Source organism: Gopherus evgoodei, chromosome 5, assembly GCF_007399415.2.
Source record: "Gopherus evgoodei ecotype Sinaloan lineage chromosome 5, rGopEvg1_v1.p, whole genome shotgun sequence".
Lineage (NCBI taxonomy): Eukaryota > Metazoa > Chordata > Testudines > Testudinidae > Gopherus > Gopherus evgoodei.
This window is the reverse complement of record NC_044326.1, coordinates 141,677,740-141,704,595: the sequence shown is the minus strand read 5'-3', so window position 1 is coordinate 141,704,595 and position 26,856 is coordinate 141,677,740.

Genomic DNA, 26,856 nt, shown 5'->3' with positions numbered 1-26,856 from the left:
TGCACTATGGGTAGCTATCCCGTAGCTATCCCACAGTTCCTGCAGTCGCCCCCACCCATTGGAATTCTGGGTTGAGATCCCAATGCATGATGGAGCAAAAACAGTGTCACGGGTGATTCTGGGTAAATGTCGTCACTCATTCCTTCCTCCGTGAAAGCAACGGCAGACAATCATTTCGTGCCCTTTTTCCCTGGATTGCCCTGGCAGATGCCATAGCATGGCAACCATGGAGCCCGTTTTGCCTTTTGTTACTGTCACCGTATGTGTACTGGATGACAGAGGCGATACTGCAGTGCTACACAGCAGCATTCATTTGCCATTGCAAGGTAGCAGAGATGGTTACCAGTTGTTCTGTACCGTCTGCTGTGCCATTGTAAACTGGCGATGAGATGACGGTTATCAGTCATTTTGTACCGTCTGCTGCTGTCATGAGTGCTCCTGGTTGACCTTCGCTGAGGTCGGCCGGGGCGCAAAGACAAAAATGGGAATGACCCCCCAGGTTATTCCCTCCTTTATGTTGTATCTAAAAATAAAGTCAGTCCTGCCTAGATTATGGAGCAAGTGTACTAGAGAACCAGTGTATCAGTGAACCAGAGAGCACAGTCGCTCCATGTCAGATCCCACAGAAATGATGAGCTGCATGCCATTCTAGGGGGTGCCCCTGCAACAACCCCACTCGTTGATTCCCTTCTCCCCCAACCCTTCTGGGCTACCACTGCAGGGTCCCCGCATTTGTGTGATGAAGTAATAAAGAATGCAGGAATAAGAAACACTGACTTTTTAGTGAGATAAAATGAGGGGGAGGCAGCTTCCAGCTGCTATGATAGTCCAGGCAGGACATTAAACGGTGGAGGGAAGAGGAGCCCAGCATCCCACTGCTATGATAGTCCAGGCAGTACAGAATCTTTTCTTTAGACATTAAAGAGGGAGGGGGCCTGATGGAGTTCAGCCCCTAATTGCTATGATGAGGACGGCTACCAGTCGTTCTGTACCATCTGCTGGGAATAACCGGGAGTCATTCCTATTTTTACCCAGGCGCCTCCGGCCGACCTCACCTGAGGCCAGCCAGGAGTACTCACAGGCGGCTGCTGCTGCTGCTGATGATGATGATGGATAGCAGTCATATTGTACCATTGTACCGGGGAGGGGAGGAGAGAGGATGCTGCTGTTCATTGCCCCAGCACCGTGTCTACCAGCAGCATACAGTAGACATACGATGACATTGAAAAAAGTCAAGAAAAGATTTTTTTCCCTTTTCTTTCAAGGGGGGGAGGGGGACTAAATTGACGAGATATACCCTGAACCACCTCGGACAATGTGTTTGACCCTACAGGCATTGGGAGCTCAGCCAAGAATGCAAATGCTTTTCGGAGACTGCGGGATAGCTGGAGTCCTCAGTTCCCCCTCCCTCCCTCCAGGAGCGTCCATTTGATTCTTTGGCTTTCCGTTACGCTTGTCACACAGCACTGTGCTGTGGCCTCTGTCTATCACAGCCTGGAGATTTTTTTCAAATGCTTTGGCATTTCGTCTTCTGTAACGGAGCTCTGATAAAACAGATTTGTCTCCCCATAGAGCGATCAGATCCAGTATCTCCTGTATGATCCATGCTGGAGCTCTTTTTGGATTTGGGACTGCATTGCCACCTGTGTTGATCAGAGCTCCACTCTGGGCAAACAGGAAATGCAATTCAAAAGTTTGCGGGGCTTTTCCTATCTACCTGGCCAGTGCATCCGAGTTCAGATTGCTTTCCAGAGCGGTCACAGTGGTGCACTGTGGGATACCACCCGGAGGCCAATACCGTTGATTTGTGGTCACACTAAGCCTAATCCGATATGGTAATACTGATTTCAGCGCTACTCCTCTCGTCGGGGAGGAGTATAGAAACCGGTTTAAAGAGCCCTTTATATCGATATAAAGGGCCTCATTGTGTGGACGGGTGCAGCGTTAAATCAGTTTAACACTGCTAAAATCAGTATAAATGCGTAGTGTAGACCAGGCCTAAGTTTAGAAAACATTGCCACTTTGATTAACAGCTCACCATAGGAAGACAGGAAATTCAGAATGAAGGTTTCACATATAAATAAAAGAATAAGCCTGGAAATGAGGAAATTCCTAGGTAGGTTTCAGCGAAGAAACATAATCCTGACGCTATGTCAGTGCTTCTCCACTGCGTATCCAAAGCAATCACCTCACTCCCAATTGCCCTTCCACCAAGGCGCCTTCTCATTTCCTACCGGGACCAGAAACCACACTGCCAAACACCTCCACTGGGGGCCACGGAGTAAGACAAAGGGTGTCCCACCTGAATTGCTCATTAGCAGGAAGAAACAGGAGCATCTCATCCCCTTATCCCACAAAACACTGTGTAAAGTAACAGCACAACCAACAATATTTTCTGTCCTTAATTCCAGTATGAGCCAGGCGGGCTTATCCACCCCACCCTTCCTCCAAGTTACTATTTGTAACTCACTGTAACTGAGTTTTTCAACTCTTAGCTAGACACCTCTCTGCTCTTATTATTACATAGGTGACACCAATACATGGTCGAGGTGCTGTACAATCTGAGGCCTTATATACATGCCTTACTTCACTCAGGTGAGTGTTTCCATTGGCTTCAGCAGGGCTACTCACTTGAAAGGCTGCATGGTCTAGTAGGTAGCACCTTGGACTGGGTCTCAGGAGACCTGACTCTCTTCCCATCTCTCCCACTGACCTGCTGCGTGACCTTGGGCAAATGACTTCATCTCTCTGTGCCTCTGTTCCCCTCCTGCCCTTTGTCTGTCTTACCTACTGGGGGGCAGGGGCTGGCTCTTTGTGGTTGGACAAGTTCCCACACCAACCGGGAAGGGGTTAACAAGTTCAGCTCAGACCCATCACACCTGGGAGGCCTGTTCCCCCTGGAGAAGGGTGGCTCCTTAAAAGGCAGGATCCAGTCCCAGAAAGGGCTGGCATTTCAGAGAGAAGCAGAGCTAGGACTCAGAGCTCCCCTGAGCTGCTGCTGATCCTTTGTGGCCTGGAACCTTTGGATCAGTGAAGGGACCTTATTTGTTTTCTTTCTTTTCCTCAGAGCCCAGCAGATTCTGCCTGGGCCTCTCAGGCTAACAATGGCTAAGAGACCCAGCCCTTGCTCAGAGGTGTGAATAACCCACCCCCTGAGTGATGTAAGTTACACCAAACGAAGTGCTGGTGTGGCCAGCGCTATGTCAGCAGAAGTGCTTTTTAGCTCTCTTGTGTAGCCACAGCCCAAGGAGGAGGCTCCAATAAAAAGTTAGGTCAACCCAGCTATGTCGCTCACATGGTGTGTGAAAAATACTCTTTTTAGTGGGACAGTGAAAGCACCACATCTAGCACCAAGTGGGCGCTCTAGAGGCACACTCTCCACGTGTCCGTGTGGAGCCTAGAGCAGTGGGACTCTGATCATGATGGGGCACTACTGTAATGTAATCAGCCCCTGGGCAGGGGCTGATGTTGGAATGTCCCTCTTTCCTGCCCATCATGTGCCCAGGCGGGCAGAGGGCACCCTTAGCCTCTGCCTGTGCATAGAAGTTGCAGGAGTAGGGCATAGCAAACCATCTACAGACACAGAGATGAGGAGAAGGATGTCATGACCCTGGCAGACCAGGTCAGGCTAGAGTGTATTCAGGTCAATTCACTTCTGTATTAGTACAGATCAAAGTAATGGTTAGATGTAGAAGAGTGAATTGCCTGTTTAAACTTCGTGAAAACTAATGGGACGTTACTTGCATTTTTTCACGTATCTGTTCCTGTTATAATGTAATAGCAAATATTTACACTGTGTACATCCTTGTAACTAAATATCCCATCAAAGAAATCTTGTGCAATGCTAAAAACGACTTAAGGACTTTAATGGGAAAAGCTAATTTTAAAGCAATAGCTTTAAAATGTATGATGGTCGGAGGTCAAACAACTAAATGCATCCTCACTCACCATCATCAAAGGAAAAGCCCATGTGGGTAGAGACACTGTGAGCTTGTCTTCTATCAGATGAACATATAAGAATGGATTAAAAGAAAGAGCCTTCATCTCTGGACTGTTTGGACTCTTGCAGGGAAGAGTACCAGACACAAAGTGGATATCCCCAGAGACAATCTGGATACACTGAAAAGACTTTAGGGAAACTTACAGTTTTTTCTATCACTGCCACCATTTGGAATGACAAACTGCAATTCCTCTGTACATATATTACACCTGCTTTAACCTCTCAATAACTCTCATTCTTTTTTCTTAGCTAATAAATCTCTGCTTAGTTTAGTATAGAATTGGCTGCCAGTGTTATCTTTGGTGTAAGATCTGGAGTACCAATTGATCTGGGGTGAATGACTGATCTTTTGGGACTGGGAGAAACCTGATGTGATTTTTGGTTTGTGACCATCTGTAGTGAGGCACCCTGGCTCCTGGCTGTGCCTGAGAGGGCCGAGCCACTACCGCCTCCAAAGTGGGCGGAACCACCGCTGCCGTCAAAGTGGGTGGAGCCACCACCGCCAGTTCCCACCCCCCCTGGAAGTCTAGGGGCAGGACAGGAAGTATAAAAGCCCAGCCCCGCACACATTTGGAGGCTGGTCGCCGAAGAGAACCAACGCGGGTGGCTGAGCTCCCACACAGCCTGAGCTTCCCTGTGCCCAGTATCCTGAGGAGCAGCCTGAGCTTCTCCGTGCTTGGTATCCTGAGGAGTGGCCTGAACTTCCCCGTACCCGGTATCCTGAGGAGCTGCCTGAGCTTCCCTGTGCCTGGTATCCTGAGGAAACCATGGTCTGGGACCCACTGGAAGATGCCAGCGAGACACAGGTACCCGGAGAGGGAGAGGTCAGAAGTGGCTCGGGGTAAGACGACCCTGGTTTGGCTCCCGAAGAGCCTGAACCCATGTCAGTGTGTTGCGGCCAGGATCCCCACTGACACGCTGCTAGGGCCCTGGTCTGGAACGTAGTGGAGTGGGAGTGCCTGCGTTCCCCCTGCCACCCTCCCCAGGGTGGCAGACTCCCCCTCTCGCTGGCCTAGGGAGGCCTTTCGCCTGGGCTTATAGAGACTATTTGTTTGCTCAACCCCTGCTGAAGGGCCTGAGCGCTGAACTGCTTACTGCTGCGCCCTGACCCAGGGCCTGGGCCTATTGACTATTTGTCTGCTCAGCCCCTGCTGAGGGGCCTGAGCTCTGAACGGTTTATTGCCCCGCCCTGACCCAGGGCTTGGGCTGGTTGACTATTGCTGGCTTAACTCCCGCTGAAGGGCTGGAATCCGGAACTATTTGCCGCGTGTAGTGAGGCGCCCTGGCTCCCAGCTGCGCCTGAGAGGACCGAGCCCCAACACCGGACCGTTACACCATCTATCACAAAATCTAGTTTGTCTGGGTGGCAAGATAGCAGGGGGGTCTGTGACTCCATGGTATAGTGATCCAGGAGTTGACATTTGTTATTGGCTTGGTGAAATGTTATTCTAGAACACTCCGCCAGCTTAGGGTATCTGCCCTGTTTCTGACAGGCTGCCTTGAAGTAGGCACTCACAGTTGTGAGTCACTCCAAGCAGCGTGACAGCTGCCATGCACATGGTTTACCTGCCACACTGGGCTATTTCTAACTGACAGGTGTGTGTGTGTGTGGGGGGGGGGTATTTAGCAGTGGTAGGCTGTGATATTGGGTGGTTTTGCTGCCCTGCTACTGCTGGCAATGCTGTTCAGGAAAGAGCACCCTGCCCTGCCGAGCTGCCCGCCCCCGTCATGGTCTCATGTCACGGCTCCCCCTTTGGGTGATGTTTGCAGCATGGACGATGCTCCTGCTGTTGCCTTTCAGTCCCTCACCCTCAGTGCCCTGGTCCACTTGGCTGCTGTGTGTTCTGCAGCTGTAGTGCTGCCCCTGTCCCCCACGGAGCCACTGCTGGCCACAGCTCTGCGTATAGCTGGGCAGGGGCTGATGTTGGGGTGTCCCTCTCCCCTGCCCATCATGTGCCTGGGTGGGCAGAGCACACTCCTTGCTTCAGCCAGTGCCCCACTGAAAGTGTCCAGGGGCAGGTTGGGACAAGGCTTCAGGGCTGCTCAAGCTGGGGAGGAGCCATTCAGGGCCAGGATCCTGACAGTCAGCCCCACTGGAGGTTTTAGTCTGCAAGAGAAACGCTGCAGAATGACCACCTGGAATCCTGCCCTGCTGTGAAGGAACCAGCATGTGCTGTTGCACCATAATGATTGTTCAAATCACGCTTACAACATTCCCAATTTTTTTCCCAACTCTCTATTTTTGTAGTGAATGGCAGTACCCCAGTGTGGCGTCATTCTGCCCTTTAGTCCCACTTGCTGTTGTGAGTCTTTCCTTTGCCAACAATGGGCTTTGGGTCAGGTTACCAGGTAGGCCCAAAGGCTGTTACACAGAAACACTGATTCCGCTGTGAAATCTCCCCTGGGTTGCACTTTTCTGGGACCTTTGCCCTAGAATACTTTTTGAGGAGCTGCTGGTCCTTCATATGTGCAGAGCCTAGCAATTACTGCCCGCAAGCAGCCATTCTGCAGCTGTGTGGCTGCTGTGATGTTGTTCTTGTTCCCTTCCAGCTGGTCAGTAATCTTAGCTCCTGTTGTACTTACCCTGTAATATTTCGGAGGGTGACAGAACCTCACAAACTTGAGTACCACCTGTGAATTTCATTGAAGGGAGGTTCACTCTCTCAGATCCTTACAATAACACATCAGAAACTTCTTTCCAACTTAATCCTTGGTATTTACCATAACTGCACATAGACCTAAGCCAATCTGAACAATTTGTAAGATTTGGCTGCCAAAATTTGTTCATTAAAGATCCATCATTTAATTATACTCTAGATAGCGATTTTTTTAAGAGACTTTTTTAAAAGTTTGGTATTTAAGATACTTTTGAGCCATCATTAATTTCAATGCCTCCATTTGTTAATTAATGCTCATATTTTCTCTCTAATATTGATTTCCCCCTTGACAAACTTATAAATGTTCATCTTGACCCTTATAATTTAGCATCAGCTCATTTATGTTAGCTGTGAAAAATCAGGTTACAACACATAATCTGAAATTTTCTTTCATGGTGGATTAGAAAGATCTGCAAAAATATCATGCCCAAGAATAATCTAGAGATAATGCAGCCGTTGTGCTGGCCCTATATATGATGGAAACCATTTCAAGCTAGGGGGTGCTGCATCCCTAGCACTCCTAGCACTTTTTTTTTTAAACCCTAATTATAAAACCAGAGACTGTTAAGAAGATTCAACCCCCCTTTTTAAGGGCTCCATATCTGACTGGAAATAGTTCTTAGACCAAGATTCCTGTGTCGTGTTTGAAACCCAAACATTGGGGTGCCAGGACACTGAAAATTAAATGAATTCAAAGTAGTAGAAATGATTTTTTTAATTGCCTTCACTCAGAGAAATGCAGAAAGTAAAGCCCATAAGTAGTTACCAACTACATTCAATTTTTAACATTCTTTCATTTGTAGTGGCCTTATCTGCCTTAAAATTTCCTTATACCTAACCCTTCACTGCCGTTATTGTCCTGCCCTACCTGCCCACTTAGCCCTGGAACTCTGCCTTGCTATTAAATAGTACATACCTACTGGCCTGAATTTACGTAGCAATTGCAGCTTGACAATATACATCCAATTACTGCTCAGGACTGATATATGAATGGAGATGCAGCGTGAAGGCTCCAGTTCAGCAATGGATTTAAGCACAGGCTTAACTTTAAGGACATTACCTCATTGAAACCAGTTGGCACTACTCATGTGCTTAAAGTTAAGCATGGGATTACATGCTTTGGCCCTGATCCAGCGAATTCTTTCAATCCTTTTGTAACAAAACTTCACATTTCCCAGTTTTCCTGATGATTACAATATCATAGCAAGTTATTGTTAAAAGTATTATTTATTTACTGCTTTAATTTTCCCTTAATGATGCTTGTGGTCTGGAAATATAAAGCACGCTGGCATGGCCTATGCAATTCTTATATGTATCGAACAATCTGCTTCTTTTCTAGTTATGAAACAGACCCAGCTGATAAAGAACAGAGATTTGACCTCTTTCTGGAATGCCATTTGCTCCACAAGATTGCCCTCAAACACCTCTGTCTCCTGGAAATCCCATAAGCAGATATTCAGAACCCTGCATGATCTTTCCTTGCTAAGCAGCATCACAGCCTTGTGAAGAGCAAGGCTGTGTGCTAGTGATCCATTTCAGTCTCACCTCATCTCCTGACTTGTGCCTACTGATACCAAATCTGAAGAGCTAACATTGCAAAGAGCCATCAGCCTACTTAATCTGCAAATTCTTCCTAACCTCTGCTCCGTTATCAGAAGATCTGTGTGTGGAGACTCCCGTCGCTGTGCATAAAAAAAGGGCTCTTTCCCCTTCGGCTGTATCACCCTGTAGGCCTTCAAAGCCTGAACTGGGCAGACCCCAGACTCACCACCCTCGCAGAGGATAACAGATTCACCCTGGATGACTCGATCCATCTTTGACCTTCACAAGTGTAATATCACTGAATGCTCATGCCATTCTATATCATGCAGTTGCAAAGCCCTTCCTGTTGAGTCCCTACTGGACCCAGATACTAGCTCACTGATCCTGAAAACACCGAAAAATGCTATCAAGAATGCCGCCCTGAACAAGGCTGCCTCCTGTCCACTATGACATATGTTGCCAAGGATCTGCCCGAGATCCCTGAGTATGTAAACTGTGATGGGATAACGGGAATCCACCAGTACGCAAACACTCAGCCAAAAGCTTTCAAACAAAAACCAATGCAAGGATCAGGATAATCATTTAGCCTACTGACGAATTCAATGGCAGAAAGGCAATTCAAGATTGTGCAGGACACCAGTTCATGGGTTACCAACAACAGCATGTGCCACAGCACCTGTTCCTCTGTCGACTTGCTTTTCTGATCCTGAAATTGCATGAAATCATTAAAACTTCTCTCACAGCTCTTCCACATGCACAGAGCAACAGATCTCTGCACCACATTGACGACCATTCAATGCCAAGGTTCCATCGTGCTAGCGCCATCTGCCTGGGTTCCCAGCTGGCTCCTAATGCCAGCTCCAGAAATCTATGGACCTGAAAATGAGACAAGGCATCTGCTATGCCATTATCAACCCCAATTCAGTTCCCATTTCGATATGTGAATCAGTGCCCATCCTCAGAACCTGGTCCAAAATCACTGAAATCAAAGCGTCTTTCTGCTAATATCACTGTGCTTGGGATCAGGCCCCCAATGAACCCTGAACATGTCACCAAGCTTAGCCTATAGATACTTTCAGCTATCCAGGGAGAATAAACCATTTCACATCCAATTTAGTGATGAGAACAGGCTCAGAAAATGCAACACAAGGCCAGATTTTCATAAGTGCCCAGCTCCCCTTTAGGACCCTAAGCAAAACTGAAACCCAGCTGATTCCTAATTTGTCTGTGAACCTGAAATTTTGGTTAGATTTGGGTGTTTTATAACAAAAGTATTGCACAGTTCCAGTCAATACATACAGGGAACAGATAGCAATGTATTTTGTACTGGTCTTTGTGTTGAATACGGCCTACAATAACAGAACATTGGGTAAAACAATAGATTTCATTATGTGTTTGCCTCTGTGCTTTTTTTTTTTTAATTTGTTGAAATATTGTGTGCATACAGACTGAATTAGGAAATGAGTCATGGGCTTAGATAGCTTTTTAATGGCACTGTGTAAATTTTCCACCTAGACATGCTTTGCATTAACTTCAGAGGGTGAATTGGTCTTGGGTAATAGTGTACAACATGGTTTTAAAATGAATCACCACAACAGGGGATTTGCAGGGTTTTATTTTTAATATCTGGTGGCCATAGTTAAAATTTACGGAGGAAAAAACAATACATGTGCTGCTTTTGTTACCAAAGATTGTGATCTCATGTAATCAGAAAAGGATCTTTGTTTTCAAGAGCAGGTAGGTAGGTAGCCTTGGAATTCTTTTGTGCCATTTTATTTTTGAAAGTAAAGTATTAGGCTTTACCTCTTCATTTTGGGTTTCTTTCACATTACAATAAAATGATTAGGATCTTGACACTCATGTTCCACACATACATGCTTTATAGTTGTATACAAGTTGTCTGTATAGAGTTTTTATAATTTTGAATGGCCTAAAGTTGGTTAAAGAAAACAATGAAGTGTATCTGGAGATAATAACCAATTGTTTTAGAACCCTTTTCCTTCTAAAATTATCTGCAACTAACTCACTAAAGGGTCATTGTGGATGAAGTTTTAAGAATAAAAGGAATAAAGGCTTGTCATACAGTGTTAGCTGGCATCCAGGAAGCATTTACCAACAGTAAATGTGCATTTTAGAGTATTGTTCAAATGCATTATGGGAAGGACATAATTTGTCATCCTTATTCAGATCAATGTACAGAAATTCAGCAATAGTTTCTTCAGCAACAGAGGCCAGTATGGTGGTTCATTTAAAAAGAGGTGATGGGCGGATAGTAAAGGAAATACTCAGCTTGCTCAAGTAGCCACAAATCAAGCTAGGAACATTTTTTAAAAATGTAACAGACCAAGGAAATAAGTGTCTTTTTTTTTTTAATTTAACGTATGAATTTTTAAAAATGAAGCTGTGTTATAAAGCTGGGCAAAATTTTTCGGATAAAACTTCTTTTCCACTGTAAAAAGCAGATTCATGTTGACTGAAACATTTCACAAATGTGTGTGAAATTCATCGATTTTTTTGGCTGGAAATAAAACAAGTTGAAATTTGAATTGTTTCACTTCAATATTTTTGAAATAAAATGTTTTGACCTTTTGATTCAAAAGGACTTTGTTTTCAGTTTTACTTCAGTTTTTTTAAACATAAAATAAATCCTAGAAAACTGAACAATGAAAAACATTTTTTTTTAAGTTCAGCCCCTAAATCAAAAACCGCAGCTCTACGAGGCCTTCCCATCCATGGGGAGGAATGCAGTCTCGGTGTCCCCCCAGGACTTCCTCCTAAAGAAGTTTGGAAATCTGATTTGAGGACTCAAGCAGGAGCAATGGAAGTAATTGCAATCCTAAGAAAGTTATGCAATACCCAGCTCTGGTGAGAGTATAATAATCATAAGAAGAAGAAAAACAGCCAGAGTGCTTTTAAATAAGACTAAATTGATAGACTGAAATACACCACACAACTAAATCTAGAAAGATATTTCCTAATAAAAACACAATTAATAATTTAACCTTTACTAACTATTCCATGAAATTCTTTAAGGTGATATTCAGTGTTCAGTCCATTAGAATTTCATCAGTACGAATCATCCTAACTACTCTCCCACCCAAGGTAGGTTGTTCACACTGGGTAAAATGTTCAAAAGGGCTTAAGGGCCAGATTTGTAAAGGTATCTTGGCACTTAGATAATTTAAAAATCTGCCCCTAAATGATTTAAGAGCCTAGGTGACTTAGACACTTTTGGAAAAATTGCTCAATGAATCCAAAACTCAGGAAATCCAGGAGTCAAAGTGGACAGAACAAAGTGGAGGAGATGGAGGAAACAAAACACCTTCTCCTGTGCTAACAGCAGAGGGGAGTGGTCTCCCTGTCCTCTGGCTCAAAGAAGCAACATTCAACCACAACATCCCCTCTTCCTTAACTGGTGCAGAGCATACTCCCCCTCTGGGTTCTTGGTACTTGGCCCAAAAGGGGAATGGGAGCTGGTGGGGCTGCCCTTGGGAAGGAAAGATAGTGCAGTCTTTTTCCAGGTGAGCAATTTTAAATGTTTTGCTGCTGGTGTGGTTCCTCTGATGGCTTCATTGCATTTTTCTGCTCTATTTACAAATGAAAATGAAAGACTCTCTTCCTCTATTCCTACAGCCATGCCAGGGAACCTCAACAGGCACATTTTCCAGGGAACTGATTTAGCTGATGGTGGATCAGAACATAGGAATTATCACTGGGGAACAGACGAGTGACCCATCTAATCCACTATCTGGTCTCTGACAGTGGACATGAAGCAGAGCTCTTTGTAGCTTGAAAGCTTATTTCTCTCACCAACAGAAGTTGGTCCGATAAAAGATATTACCTCCTCCATCTTTTCTTTCTAATATCCTGGGACCATCACAGCTACCACAACACTGTACATTGCCAGAAGGGATCTTTTCCTCCCAACTCCAAGGAGTTGGTAATGGTCTTATTCCCTGAACTATGAGTGTTTATGGTCATATCAAAAGCCCATTGAAATCAATGGGAAACTGTCTATTCTCCTTTCAAGACTCCTCTTCTTGCCTTCCAGATGGGAATTGGCTGGTCCTGAATTGTTATGGGCAGATTAAGTGTGGAACATTTGTCAGGTAATCAGGATTTTAATATCCTTCTAGCCACCATGGGCAGCCAAGAATGGTCTGCCTATATCCCCTCCCCCATCAGAGTCAAACCAACCCAAACATGGGATATAGGGTGTGACTGTACCCCTACATTCATCCTTTTTTCAAGATCATGATAATTTTGTGCAAATTATGCCTTGTGATGTAGCATTTGAGAACTTATAATCTGCTGAACATTATTGCTCTAGTAATATGTATATCAACATTGTATGTAAAGTTATAAGTTTCTACTGTATAACATCACTGTGATATGCCCTAGGTTTAGAAAAGCAGGCAAAAACCAATTCTTCAGAAAAAAAATAATACTAAACACCCAAAACCTCAGCCAGGTCTCAGCAAAGTCAAGTGGGCTATCACCTAGTTAAGCGGCCATTCTTCAGCAGGAAGGAGAGGGTGAATGATAGCTTTACAGATTGGCAAAGGAAAACAGCTGGGAGTTCCCGTGTAAACAGGCTGGCTGTCACCTGAACTCCAGCTGGAGATGACCCTCAAAGAGGGAATATGGTATAAGAATAGAGAACACAAAGAGCACAAATTACCTCTCTCCTCCATTCCTCTCTGCTCACAGCAGCAATGACGCCTGAAGAAACACTGAACTGGTGTAGGGATCCTGGCCTGGAGGCTTCCAGCCATTAAAGACTGTAAAAATAATGTGGTGAGAAAAACCTTTGATTTCAGTCTAGGTAGCTTGCTAAGTTAGATATTAGTTTGAGGCTTATCTTATTTTCTTTGTAACCAATTCTGACGTTTATGCCTCTTTACTTGTAATCACTTGAAATCTATCTTTCTATAGTTAATAAACTTGTTGTATCTAAACAAGTGTGTTTGGATTGAAGTGTTTGGGAACCTCCACTTGAGATAAGATTGGGGTGCACATCAGTTTCCACTGATGAAATGGCAGACTTTCTGTGAGCTTGCTTTTTCCGCTAGGGTGCTGGGCAGTACAAGATGCACATTTCTGGGGGAAGGTCTGGGACTGGGAGTTTGCTGGTGCTGCCCTTTATCTAATTCATGAGTGTCTGGTCCGAGCGTTCATTTAATCCAATTGGTAGCGATTTTGCATGCTAGAGGCTGTGTTTGACCTGGCCAGGAATGGCGGTTCTCACAGCAAAGCAGTGTAAAAGGCATCCCAGACTGGAGATTTGAGTGGACATAGCTGTTCATCTGTCCAGATTATACCCTGGTAAATGTCCGTCAGGGGTCCCATGATCTCTATGGGTTGTAATCAAGAGTTCCTTACTAATGTCCATCTCCTTCAACGCTAGCTCAATATTTTCTGAAGCACATCCCATTAGTCAATGAAGAAACAAGTTTGGCTTCCAGAAATCCTCATCAGCACTGAAGTGGATAGACAGAAATAGTTTACAAAGAGATGTAGATAAATAAGAGGAAACTTGACTAGAGGTATAGGAACAGTTTCCATGTTCTCTTTTATGTTACACTGGGAAGTATTCATTGGGATTTTCAACAGTGCCCAAGAAGGTTAGACAACCATCTTCCACTAAAAGCCAATAGAAAAGATAGGCAATTAACTTCTTTAAGCACAGACCTGGTTGGAAAATAGAATTCCCATCTGGTGAGAAATGCCAATATTTCAACATTTATTTTGGTCCCAAAATGGGACAAAGTCAGTTTTTTACAGAATGAAATATTCTGAACATGTCTTCTTTGGAAATGTGAAATGGAAACATTTTGTTTGACATTTTCAATCAAAACTCTCTGACATTTTGAAACTAAAGATTTAATTTCAAGACAACATTTAGACTTACAATAAGATTAAAAATTACATTACATTGAATTGTAAGCAGAGTCAGGATGAGCTCTACCCTGACATCTGGTGGAAAGAATTTCAGAGAGTGTATTTGCATAGGCACGCCTACCCCATCCCAGGCTGTCGAGCTGTGGGACTGCTTTGTGACAAAAATGACTCAACCTCAGTTGGATGATACTTGCTAGATAAGGGACATGGGTTCCAAAACTCAGTGAATTGAGAGAGAGGCTGGGGACAGGTATCTGTGCCTAGTGGTGCAGTCTTCTTGTGGAGCCAGAAGCACCAGTTCCACCTCCTCCTCTCTCCAGTGTGGAATGTCAGAGTTGATTTTTTATTCCCTTAAGAATCTCAATACAGGTGACTGAGCTGAACTCACTTTGGGCTAATGGTGCACTAGCACTGGGGCTCCCCTGCTATGAGCTGAGAGCACTAAGAGTTGAAATCACTAAAGAGCTGAAATTACTGAGCTGAGAGCACTGAGTACTGTGCTAACTAGTGGGGGAGCCTGAAGCTATACTGCAGAGCAGAGCAGCTGGCGGAATGGAGCAGTTTGTGGGGACAGCTGGAGCGGATCACGGGACAGTTGGTGGAGCAGAGCGGAGTAGCTGTGGGATGGGTGGAGCGGCCCACAGAGTGAGTGGAGCCGAGCAGTTTGCAGGGACAACTGGAGCAGCTCACGGGACAGCTGGTGGAGCAGAGCAGCTGGTGGAGTGGAGCAGTTTGTGAGGACGGCTGGAGGAGCAGAGTGGAGCGGCTGGTAAAGCGGAGCAGTTCGTGGAAAAGGTGGAAGCAGAACCCACCGAGAAGCAGGGCAGTTGGCCCCGGACCATGTAAGGTGCCCCTTTCTACTCAGGCTGGGGGGAGGGACCGCTGCAGATAGACTCTCAAACTTTGGGGCTGTGGGCAATTTGGGGGTTGCTGGACTCAAGAGCCCAGAGAAAAGGACACAGCTCAGTTCCCTGAGGTTGGTCTTTGCTCACGGTTTGGTCTAGGAACTCTAGTTGAGGTGTTTTCCCAATTTAGTGCTTGTTGTTTATCTCATGTAATTAAACCTTTTCTGCTACACCGAGACTCTGTGCTTGCAAGAGGGGAAGCATTGCCTCTTTGAGGCACCTAGGGATGTGTGTAAGATTTTCCCAGGTCACTGGGTGGGGGCTCGAGCCGGTTATGCATTGTGTTATTGAAACGGAACCCCTGGATACTGAACCCGGCCCTTGTTGCTGCCAACTCAGAGGGGCAGAAGGGTTACAGAATTTTGCAGTGTTGTTGTAGCCATGTTAGTCACAGGATCTGAAAGATACAAGGTACAGGAGGTATCATTTTCTATTGGACCAACTTCTGTTGATGGAAGGAACACATTTCTGGTTGCCTTCTCCAGATCTGAGGGAGAGCTCCATGAAGCCTGAAAGCTTATCCCTTCCACTCACAGCACTTGGTCCAATAAAAAATGTTGCCTTGTCTCTCTTGTATCTCTCATGAAGTGGAAATATCAATTCAAAACAAATATTTTCATTTTGGCTTTCCCAGTGAAAATTATAACATTTTGGCCAAAGCTGACGTTTTCCATTACAAAAATATTGATTCTGATGAAACCACATTTCAAGGGCGGTGACAGAGGAGGACAGCTAATGCCCTGTGGTTCCATAAAGATTAAAGGCTTGGTCTACACTACCACTTTCAGTGGTGTAACTTGTGTCACTCAGGGATTTGAATAAACCATCCATCCTGAGCAGCGTAAATTACCCAGACCAAAGCACCAATGAGGGCAGCACTATGTCAGCAGGAGAGCTTGTCCTGCTCACATATCTATTGCCTCTCACAGAGGTGGATTGATTATGCCAACAGGAGAGCAGGACATCTTCAACAGACACACTTTGGAAAACTCCACTGTGCATGTTTCATAGATTACAGAATGCAGTGTGTGATGGCATGGAGAGGAATCTCCCTGGGAAGGAGTGACATCATAGCCAAGAGTTCCTATTTGTTAAAGAATCAGGAAAAATATGCCTTTCATTATACTCTATTTGTTCTCTTCAAAATGTGGTTGCCTTCATTGTTTTGCATGTTTTTTGTTAGTCCTGAAACAAAAAAGAATCAGGTTGTTTCCCAGACATATATTTTTTATGTTAAAACAAGTCTTGATCTTTGAGCTGTGGTCTATACTTTATTGCCTCCTTCACAGGCGCAGACTCCATGGGTGCTCCGGGGCACAAGCACCCACAAAAAAGGGGGTACTCAGCACCTGCAGGGCTGACTTAATCTTTTGTGGGCCCTGGTGCCTGGACTGTGGCCCTGCCTCTGCTTGGCCTCTTCCCCCCGAGGCCTCGTTCACACAGGAGGGAGAAGGTGGAGAGGAGCACCTATTGGCTAAATCAAAAGTCAGAGCCTGTGGCCTCATGTGTTAAATTAAAATAATTCCTTGGAACTCAGAGTTATACATGCTGGGCTTGGAAGGGGAATTGGCACTCTCTAAATTAGTCTATGTAATCCTGTATCTAATATAATCTGTGATAACATACATGATACTGATACATTGGTAGGATAATGCAGTATTTGAAATTCCCAAGTAGCTATCAAACTTTCAATAGACATGGGGGGGTGCCTTACTGTTTATGGAAGGAAATTACAATATATGTCTAGAAATGAAGAATGGACCAGGAAATATACCCAAATGAAAAACATCTTATCTTTCCCAAAACAGCGATTTAAATACTTCCTCGAAAGCCTTTCTTCTCTATGAGAGAACCTTATGAAATATATTTCAGGTCTAATTTTTAGGTGTTACTGTATTAATGCCTACAAATAACGTTACCACGACACAATATGTAAACTTGTGTTTCTCTATTGGACAATTAGGGGTTCAATTTTAAAAATCTCTATACAAATGACTACAGGTTAATACATGAAGCTATTGCAGAAAAGAAAAATAAAATAGAAGATAAAAGACAGAAAGAAAACAAGTAAAAAATAAAAAGGAAGAATGATGGAGGAAAGAGAGTGGAAAAAAAAGGGAAGAGAAGAATGAATGGATGGAGAATCCTACCACATAGGATCCTGTTTTTAAACCAAAAGCCATTGAGAATCTCCCTATAACTGAAGTTTGTGAGGTTCCTGTGCCCAGTCCACTAGGATGCTCTACTCTTTAGCCTGAGGATGCTGAACAGAATAGCAGTCACTTTCAGTGCTGCCACAAATGGCCATGTGCACATTCCTGTGAAGTTTCGATGTAACAGTTTTATTCTGGGATTTCCAAAAGCACCTAAGAGAGTGACACATCCAGCTGCCATTGAACTTCAATGGGAACTATGTGTTTAACTCCCTTAGGGTCTCAGCCTTGTTGATGGAGAAGGGTGCTTGGCTGAATGTTATATAGGAATATACCGTGGGAGTTGCTACAGAGGATCAGAACATAGTCCAACTTTGTTCCTTCATCAGTAGCCCAGGCCCGATGGTAATAAGCAAGGCAAATAATCAAGCTATAACACACCTAGAAAATGTTCCAGTACTTCATGTGAGTGACAAAGTGTCCATCCCAGCTGCTGCAGGCAAGCGTCTTGTTCCCTGAAGCACCAGCTTTAGACTTTCATTCATCATTGCCTTAGCTCCAGTAGCTATTGTTGTGCATTATTAATAGTCATATTGACACAAATGAGTGTTCCCTTTTCAAATCCAGGCACAGTCATTGTCTAAGTGACTTCCTGCAGAACAAATTCCACCGTTCCCTTTCATTTGGTTCTAAATATACTGCTCTTCATTTCAGTTAAGCATCCCTTTTGGTCTTGCATTATGGGACAAAATGAGAGAGAAGATGGATCAGTAGGTCCTTCACAATTCAGAGCTCCTCATTCATTCCACACTAAACAATCTCCTTTAATGCAGCAAGACCACACATCAGATCAGAGAACAGTTGCATGTATTAGTGAGGAAAGAAGTACAAAATGGCAACACTTTTACCAAGACTGTCATTTCACTGACAATAAGAAATTTTATCATAGAGGAAGCCAGCTTTCAGGCATATTGTCCTGGGGGAAGTTACTAATAACTCAGTCAATGATCTTTGAACCAGGATGTGTTCAATTATTCATAGATTCCAGGGTCTGAAGGGACCATTGTGATCATCTAGGCTGACCTCTTGCGTAACACAAGCCAGAGAACTTCCCTGAATTAATTCCTGTTGAATGAGAGCATCTTTTAGACAAACTTCCAGTGACAGAGAAACCACCACCACCCCTGGTAAAGTGTTCCAAAGGTGACATAGTGGAGGACTTCAATATCATCCTGCCGTATGCTGCATGCCACAGCTTCTGACATTTGATATCTGTGACTCACTGCCTTTAATATGCCCTTCTCCCATTCTCAGCCTCAGGAAGTGGTTTCCTGAAAACATCTACTTTCTCATTGGCTGCGAGAGCTCTTCCCAGGGTAGTGAACGTTCTGTGGTAAGGGCCTGGGTTCCATCCAGATCCATGACACTTAGGGCTTATTTACTCTACAAGTGGCATGCACAGCTGCACCCATGGAGCTGTGTTGTGGCAGTGCGTCTGGTGAAGATGCTCTGCTGACAGGAGCGATTCTTCTGTCAGCATAATAAATCCACCTCTGCAAGAGGCGGTAACTATATTGGTGGGAGAAGTTCTCCTGCCGACATAGTGCTGTCGGCATTGGCGCTTGGGTCAGTGTAATTTATGTTGCTATAGGAAGGTGGCTTATTCACACCCCTGAGTGACATAAATTATACCGCTGAAAGTGGTAGTGTAGACATAGTCCTTGTGGAGCTACAGTGGATTAGCTGTCCCCTTCTATCACCCTCCTTCCCCGCCGCCCACCCTGAAATGAAACGTTCTCAGCTATGAGCCACACCATTGGTATACAGCTGCATAGGTAATGTGTTTATTGGTGCAAAAATTATCCAGCAGGGTAAAATTTTCCAAAGCACCTAAGTGATGTAGGAATCTAAATCCCATTTTCAAAAGGAATGTAGGCACTAAAATCCCTTAAAAAATCAGGCCACAGGTGCCTAAAGATGCAGATAGATTTCTTTGGAAATCCCTCTCAGGGCCTATCTAGATCGTTAGGCACCCTAAGAAAAGTGTATCGCTTAGTGACTTTTGAAAATGAGACTTACATACCTTTGAAAATTTTATCCTCAGTCTTTTCCAGTGGTTTTGCAATCATCACACATACCCTGTGGGGCTCACATGGCCATCAGCCAGATGGTCAGAATCCATCATAATTCACTTCCATGGTTTCATCATCCCAGGGATGCTAGTGGAGAAAGCCTAGGAGTAGAACTCCGGAGACCAGCAGTCGTGCTGCGTGACCTACTGCGTGACCTTGGGTACATCACTTCCCCTATCTGTGCCTCAGTTTCCCCTTCAAAACTTCATCTGTCTCAGTAATTTATACTGTAAGTATTTGGGGGCAGAGACTGACTTTTACCCTGTGTATGACTGGCACAATGGGGCTGCAATCTTACTGAGGGGCTACAGTAAACCCGAAGGAGCTTATTTTGGTTCCTGGGTCTTTGTGTGCATATAACTCCGGGAGGGGCAAACTGTCCCTGGGAGGAAGCAGGGCTAAGGACAGATGCAGAGTCCACTGGCCAACCCAGATGGAGAGAGGAGAGAGACTGTTTTGAATGACAGGGGCCCTGTCAGCGTCGGGGAGCCTGGATGGCCACCAACACACCTGGTTAGAGGAGAGCAGTGTGAGAGAAATAAGGGGCTTAGATCACATGGCTTACAAGTGAAGCCCTGGGAAGCAGAGTTAGCCTGACCAATAAGGAAGGTCCTGAGTGACATGCCCATCCCCAGGGGCACTGGGAGAGGGGAGAAGCCATTCTGGAGGAGTATGGAGTCAGCCACTGAAAGGGAAGGAATGTCTGTGTGGTGAGCTTGTGAGTCCCAGGGTACATGCAGGGTCCTCCTGAGAACTGGCCTCTGGGTGTCTGTAAGCAACACCCCTCAGCCTGGTCCTTTCTTTCTTCAAGGTGACTCCCAGTTCAGAGTTCTGTTGTGAAAACTCCCCCTCCCCCAGCCAGGCTGAGTTAGTCCTTCAGCTCCTAGATAAAATGAGTTATCACATGGCAAGTTCTGCTCTTGCTGCTAGCTCCGGCCTGTCTGCCTGCTGTGACTGTGTCTGAGGTCTAGGGTAGGATATATGGGGTTGGTTATTGTAATTTGCACCTGATCCCTGCATCCCTTTATTGTGAGGGGAAATCTTGGGAACAGAAGCAGCCTGACTCCTGTACAAAGAGAATGCTGCCAGCGGCGATTGTCAGCCCCACTGCAGTTGCTAAGGAGTCCAATCCATCTCTGAACTGGAGGATCCATCACGGAGTTGAGAGTCACCATCTTTTTGCAGATGGTCAAGGGAATTGTTTGGCAGATCCACTATTCCCTCAAGCCAGGGTCAGGGTCTGGGGATTTCATTACCTACTGTCAATTAAACTGTGGAGGGACGTACCACCTTATCCAGCTAGTCAGGGCTGGCCCACAACATTTTGGCACCTGAGGTGGGGAGCTCAAATGACACCCCCAAACCCCCTCGCTTGGGCCAAAACTTTAAAAGGTCTCAATTCTGCCTTCTTCCTGTTTTTCTCCTCTCATGGTACTGCTCTGCTACCTACCCCAATAAAGGAGAACTGATAACTTAAAATATGTTGTTCAAAAATTGTAAGTAACATTTAACTTTCAAATACCTGAACAGCAAATGTAACTTTTGTTGTCTGCATAGTAAACATTGGCATTTTTATCTGTTTGAATAATCAAAGTGCTGCTTTCCGTGCCTTCTTGGCTGCAAATATTTGAACTCCTTCCTGCTGAAGGTCCACAGTCTGGGCCATCTCATGCTGTATTGCAGGGATCAGCAACCTTTGGCCCACAGCCCATCAGGGAAAGACCCTGGCGGGCTAGGCTGGTTTGTTTATCAGCCAAGTCCACAGGTTCAGCCGATTGTGGCTCCCACTCCAGTTTGCCAGTTTGCCACTCCAAGCCAATGGGGGCTGCAAAAAGTGGCAGCCAGCATATCCCTCATCCTGCACTGCTTCCCGCAGCCCCCATTGGCCTGGGATGGCGAACCGTGGCCAGTAGGAGCTGCAATCGGCCGAACCTGCACATGCAGCAGGTAAACAAATTGGCCCAGCCCACCAGGAGGCTTACCTTGGTAGGCCGCAGGCCAAAAGTTGCCCATCCCTGCTCTATTGAGATTGTTGCAAGGCCAACCAGCCTCTCCTGTGTCCTTGTGGAGTGTAGATGTGTTTTTATTAACTTCAGCTTGGAGAAGCTGCGTTCTAAACTGGCAGCTGTTACAGGAAGTGTTAGAAGTGCAGAGCAACAAAAGCATTTGGAATGAGAGTGGTCATCTTATTTGTGCACATATATTCCAGAACAGTCTTTGGAGTTGATCCTGCTGAAATGTATCTTGAAAGGGCTTTCAGTTCTTCACCTAAATCACTCGCATCAAAATCGTGCATGCCATCATGTGTCAACACTGTCTCTAGTGCCCTGCATTGCTGGTGTAGGTCTTCTTCAGGTATAGTGAGGAGTTTTGGAATATCAAACAACATCCCAAATATACTGCTGTGTTCTTTGAGCTGCATGACACGTTCTTCATATGACTGTATTGCATAATCTAGCACCTGGTTAAAAAATTCAACTTTGAATTGTTGTTTGGGATCTCTTATGGGATTATCCCGTGCCTTGTAATCAAAATGTCGTCTTCTTCAGTGACTCTTGTATTCTTGAATGGGTGGGGAAATAGCTTCAGTTTGAAGTTCCTCTGCCAACTTCTGTGCACTCTTCAGAATGTTTTGAAAGCCCTCATCTGACCAGTAAGGCTGTAGGTATGATTTTGCTTTGTCCAGTTGTTCCATTGCTCTGGGTATAGCAAGGTCAATACCTTGGAGTCTCTTGCTTACAATATTTATTTCAAACAGTATGTCATGCCACAACACTAAGCTACGCAGAAATTTGAAATTATGTATATTTCTGGTGATTCCATTTCCTTCTGCCACTGTTCTCCCACAAACAGTTCCTGTCATAGCATTACCCTCCATAATGGCAACTATGGCATCATCTATCTTCCCAATTTGGTGTTTGATAGTCTTTATTGCCTCCACTTGACTTTCCCATTGTGTGGTACTCATTGGTTTCAGTGTCAGAGAGAATGTTCCCAGATGTTGCTTCAAAATTTGCCATCAATGAGTTGATGCAGAGAAAAATTCATAGATGCTTTGAATTACATTAAAAAATTCAGCAGCCTCACTAGAAGCTGATGCTGCATCACTGACCACCAAGTTCAATGAATGAGAACTGCACGGGAATGAGGGTTTAACTCTCGGATCTGTGTCTGCACTCCTCTGTTCTTTCCTCTCATGTTGGCACCATTATCGTAGCCCTGACTTCTCATGTCAGCTACTGCAGTTCCTGTATGTTCCATCTTTTTAGGAAGCACATTTGTCATACCCGCTCCTGTAGTATCATCAATTTCAATTAATTCTAGAAAATGCTCTCTGACAGTCACCATTGCAGGGACATTTTTACTAGGTTCTGTTGTTGGTACAAAACGCACCATTAAAATCATTTGTTCCGTATGGCTGATGTCAGGTGTGCAGTCCAGAATAACACAGTAATATCTTGCAGACTTCAGATCTGCCACAATCTTCTGTTTGACTTTTGTTGCCAGTAACTGTATGATCTCATTTTGAATTGTTTTTCCAAGGTAGTGGTGTGCGTACATTCCTAGGGTGGTGACTCTTCTTAGATGCTCCTGAAGTACAGCATCAAACTCAGCCATCAGCTCCACAGTTTTAAGGAAGTTTCCATTGTTTGGCACATACAGCTGATCTGAAGTGCCACGCAGTGCTAGGTTTTGGGTAGCAAGCATTCTCACAATGGCAATGAGCCTTTTCAGAACATTGTGCCAGTAAAGCCACTCTGATGCAATCTTCTCTTGCAGGCATCTCCTCACCACTCATATCCTCACTGGGGCCAGAAGGCTCACCATGAACATTTGTGTCTATGTATCTCAGGAGAGCTCCTTCCTGCTTAGATAGAAAAGCTTCCTTTGCTTTCTGTCTTTTTCTGAATGCTGCCCCAGAGGGGTGTTTTCTTCTTTCACTCATGACTGCTGTTCTGTGCCAGCTACAGTGGCTCTCAACACTCAGTTGAAGGGGACAAATAAGCAGGCTGGTAGCAGGGCCTGAATGAGAGAAGATATCAGTGTCTTAAGGGCCTAACTGGCTCCCACTACTTCAGTTGACTGTCTGTTCTCCTCAAGTGGGTTCAGGGAAGCAGCAGGAAACAGGAAGCTCCCTGAGAAGCTGGTGTTAATCAGTCCAGGTTCCTTGGGATGCTAGAGAGGTACTTATTAGGCTCCTACTCCTCTTCTCTCTCCCTGCAGCTCCTGCTGCTTTCTGTTATTCCCTTTCACCTTTTCTCCTGCCTGACTGTTGTGTCTCTTGTACCCTCCCTCCTCCAGCACAGCACTCCACCATCTCTGTGCATCTAGAGCAGAGAGAATACATATGCACCAGCAGCAGACACAATTTTCTACATTCTGGGTCCTAGTGGTGCCCTCCTTCAGTCTGGCACCTGAGGCAGCCACCTCAGTTCACCTCATGGCAAGACCAGCCCTGCCACTGGTGCTGAACTAAACCAGCCAAGTTGCTAATTTTTCACAGAAGGTATCATTGTTACAGGCCACCATGGGCCCTACAAGTATGCATGACAACAGGACACTAAATATTACTCTTACTCAAGTGATTGGGAAAGTCCTGGGTATTATCTGCATGGTGAGGGTACTGGTGTCCCTCAGAGGATTCTTTTACCATGAGGTATTATATTTATTTCCTGTTTAATACAATTACTCAGTTGAATATACTGTGTGTGGTTATTATTCCTTGGGAGTCTCCAACCATCTGGTGAGTAAATGGGGGTTACCCTGTGGTTAGAATTTTCCTCCCAAGCTGCCCTGGTGACCCTGCCAGGAAGGAGCAAGGGGGATGGAGAAACCATCAAATAAATTCCTATGGGAGGAAAATGAGGAAGTTACCCCCTGCTGAGCAGGCCCGTCTGTCAGAATTGATAAGGAGATTGGTGTTAAAGGAGGAACATCACTGAATCAAACACACGTGGATCCATCTGGCAAACCAAACCATCACCACAAATTCCTGTTTCTCTTTTGACACAATGATCTTGTTTGCTCTGACTAATTTGACAAAACCAGAGGGAGGGGAGAACCAAAAACCCGTTTGTATTATACCATATCTTCTCTTTCCATGCACTTATTGGAGCATGAGAGGGAAATCTGACCAGCAGTGGCCTGTCTAGACCGGTTGGTTTCTTCTTGTCATCTTAATCAGGACATTAGTGCCCTACTGTGCCTCAGATTACAAGCCCCAGGGAGCCATAGGATGGATTTTATACCTTTTGGATACAGACAGGGTTCCAAAAACAGAGAAGATCGTGGCTCTAGAGTCTGCTACACTTGCTCACATTGTATAATTCCATTGAAATTCATGAGATGCTCTCTGGAGTAAAGAACTATTCCAGAGGTAGGCAACCTATGGCATGGGTGCCGAAGGCGGCATGCGAGCTGATTTTCAGTGGCACTCACACTGCCCGGGTCCTGGCCACTGGTCCAGGGGGGGCTCTGCATTTTAATTTAATTTTAAATGAAGCTTCTTCAACATTTTAAAAACCTTATTTACTTTATATATAGCAATAGTTTAGTTATATATGATAGACTTATAGAAAAAGACCTTCTAAAAATGTTAACGTATGACTGGCAAGCGAAATCTTAAATTAGAGTGAATAAATGAAGACTCGGCACACCACTTCTGAAAGGTTGCCGACCCCTGAATGTATGTGAGGGGCGGGGCAGAATGTTAGAATCAAGACTTTATTAAAACAACTCCCCTCCCCAAACATACCGCACAATACTATCTTTTTAATCACTTCTAACTACAGCTGTATGCTTCTCATGGCTGTTACTTCCAGGATTAAATGTGGCCTGATGGTCAGTGAGGCTCCTTTACACCATTCTGCAATGTAAAAGGTCCTTAAAGTGAGCATATAAGTTACTTGACTGCCAGAGGGTGGACGGGGCTCCGGTGTAAATGAGAAACAGGCCCATGACATATAGGTTTTATTTATAAGAAGTTCGCCAGCCCAGTAAGTTATTCTGCAAGATGCTTCCATAGGTGTCTACAAATATGGGTCTCTGTGTCTAGTGTAGTGTAGACCTGGGGGATGGAGTTAATTGTTTTCAAACAAATGGTTTTAAGCAATTGTAATTGTAAAGAAAGAACATTTTGATACCCTCCCCCCATAATATTAAGCAGTTTGTCATGGAAAATTAATTAAGATATTGTGGGTTAAGACCTCAAGTGGTGTAAATCTGACCTGAAGTCAAAGAACTGTGCTGGTGACACTCACTTGGGATCTGGCCCAGAGTGCCCAGACCTGGCTTACTTTTCGAACACAAATGATGGGGTTGCCATTTTTTGCCATGACTAAACCACAATCTCTCCATTCCTGCCATGATCATTGGCCCTACTTGAGATGGAGAGAAATAAATCTTTCCAAACCTACTCTTGATCGTTGGATAAATAAGCCATGTAAGAAGCCTTTACAGGGCACAACATGTTAGTGCCAGATGGATAAGGGAGAGTGTTCTCATCATGGGCTAGAAAAGACAGTATCTCCTCAGGGTGCATAGCAAATCAACCTGCTATAGTTAAGGTTAATACCTGCTTTTGATTTAAAGCTTGACTCTAAGTGCTCTGCAGCCTACACAGTTACTTGGATGACCTTGAATTTCGGTGTGCCTCATGCAGATGTAGGGTTCTGATAGTGATCCAGATTTGGGGACATATGTCCAAGGAGTTCCCAAGATACAGTCATTCCCCCTTGCTCTCTCTGCCCCCAGCAGCTTTTCTTAAAGCTGACAATTTCTGCCATCCTATATTTGTGCACAGAAACAGATTAAAACCAGGGCTCAGATCATTGCACCAGGGTCTCAAACACTCCAGAGTTACCTCAGTGGCTTGCATGGCAACCACGAGCCCTTTGAGGGGAATCAAATTAAAACGTCACTTCAAACGGAGTTTGCTTCCGCAGATAGGTACTTGAGAAGGCTTGCTCACCTATATGCACACCTAATGGATCGTACTGAGCATCTGCAAAGAGAAAGCTTAACTAGCTGGAAAACTACCTTCTGCATGGTAAGGTCATTGAATCCAATAAGCACCTCAGCTGCTGCTATGTCTACACAGCAAACTGAACCAAACCAACCCACATACCCACAGCAGCGAGTCTCAGAGCCCAGGTCTATTGACCCAGGCCCATGTGGGGGTAAAAACAGCAGCATAGCTGCCTGGCCTTGTGTCTCAGAACCTGGCCTCCAGATGCCTATTTTTAGTCCTACAGCATGAGCCTGAGTCAGTTGATCTGGGCTTTGAGACTTGCTGTTGTGGCATTTTTTTTGAGCAGGGGTCGGCAACCTTTCAGAAGTAGAGTGCCGAGTCTCCATTTATTCACTCTAATTTAAGGTTTCGCGTGCCAGTAATACGTTAACATTTTTAGACGGTCTCGTTCTATGTCTATAATATATAACTAAACTATTGTTGTATGTAAAGTAAACAAGGTTTTTAAAATGCTGAAGAAATTTCATTTAAAATTAAATTAAAATGCAGAGCCCCCCCGGACTGGTGGCCAAGACCCTGGCAGTATGAGTGCCACA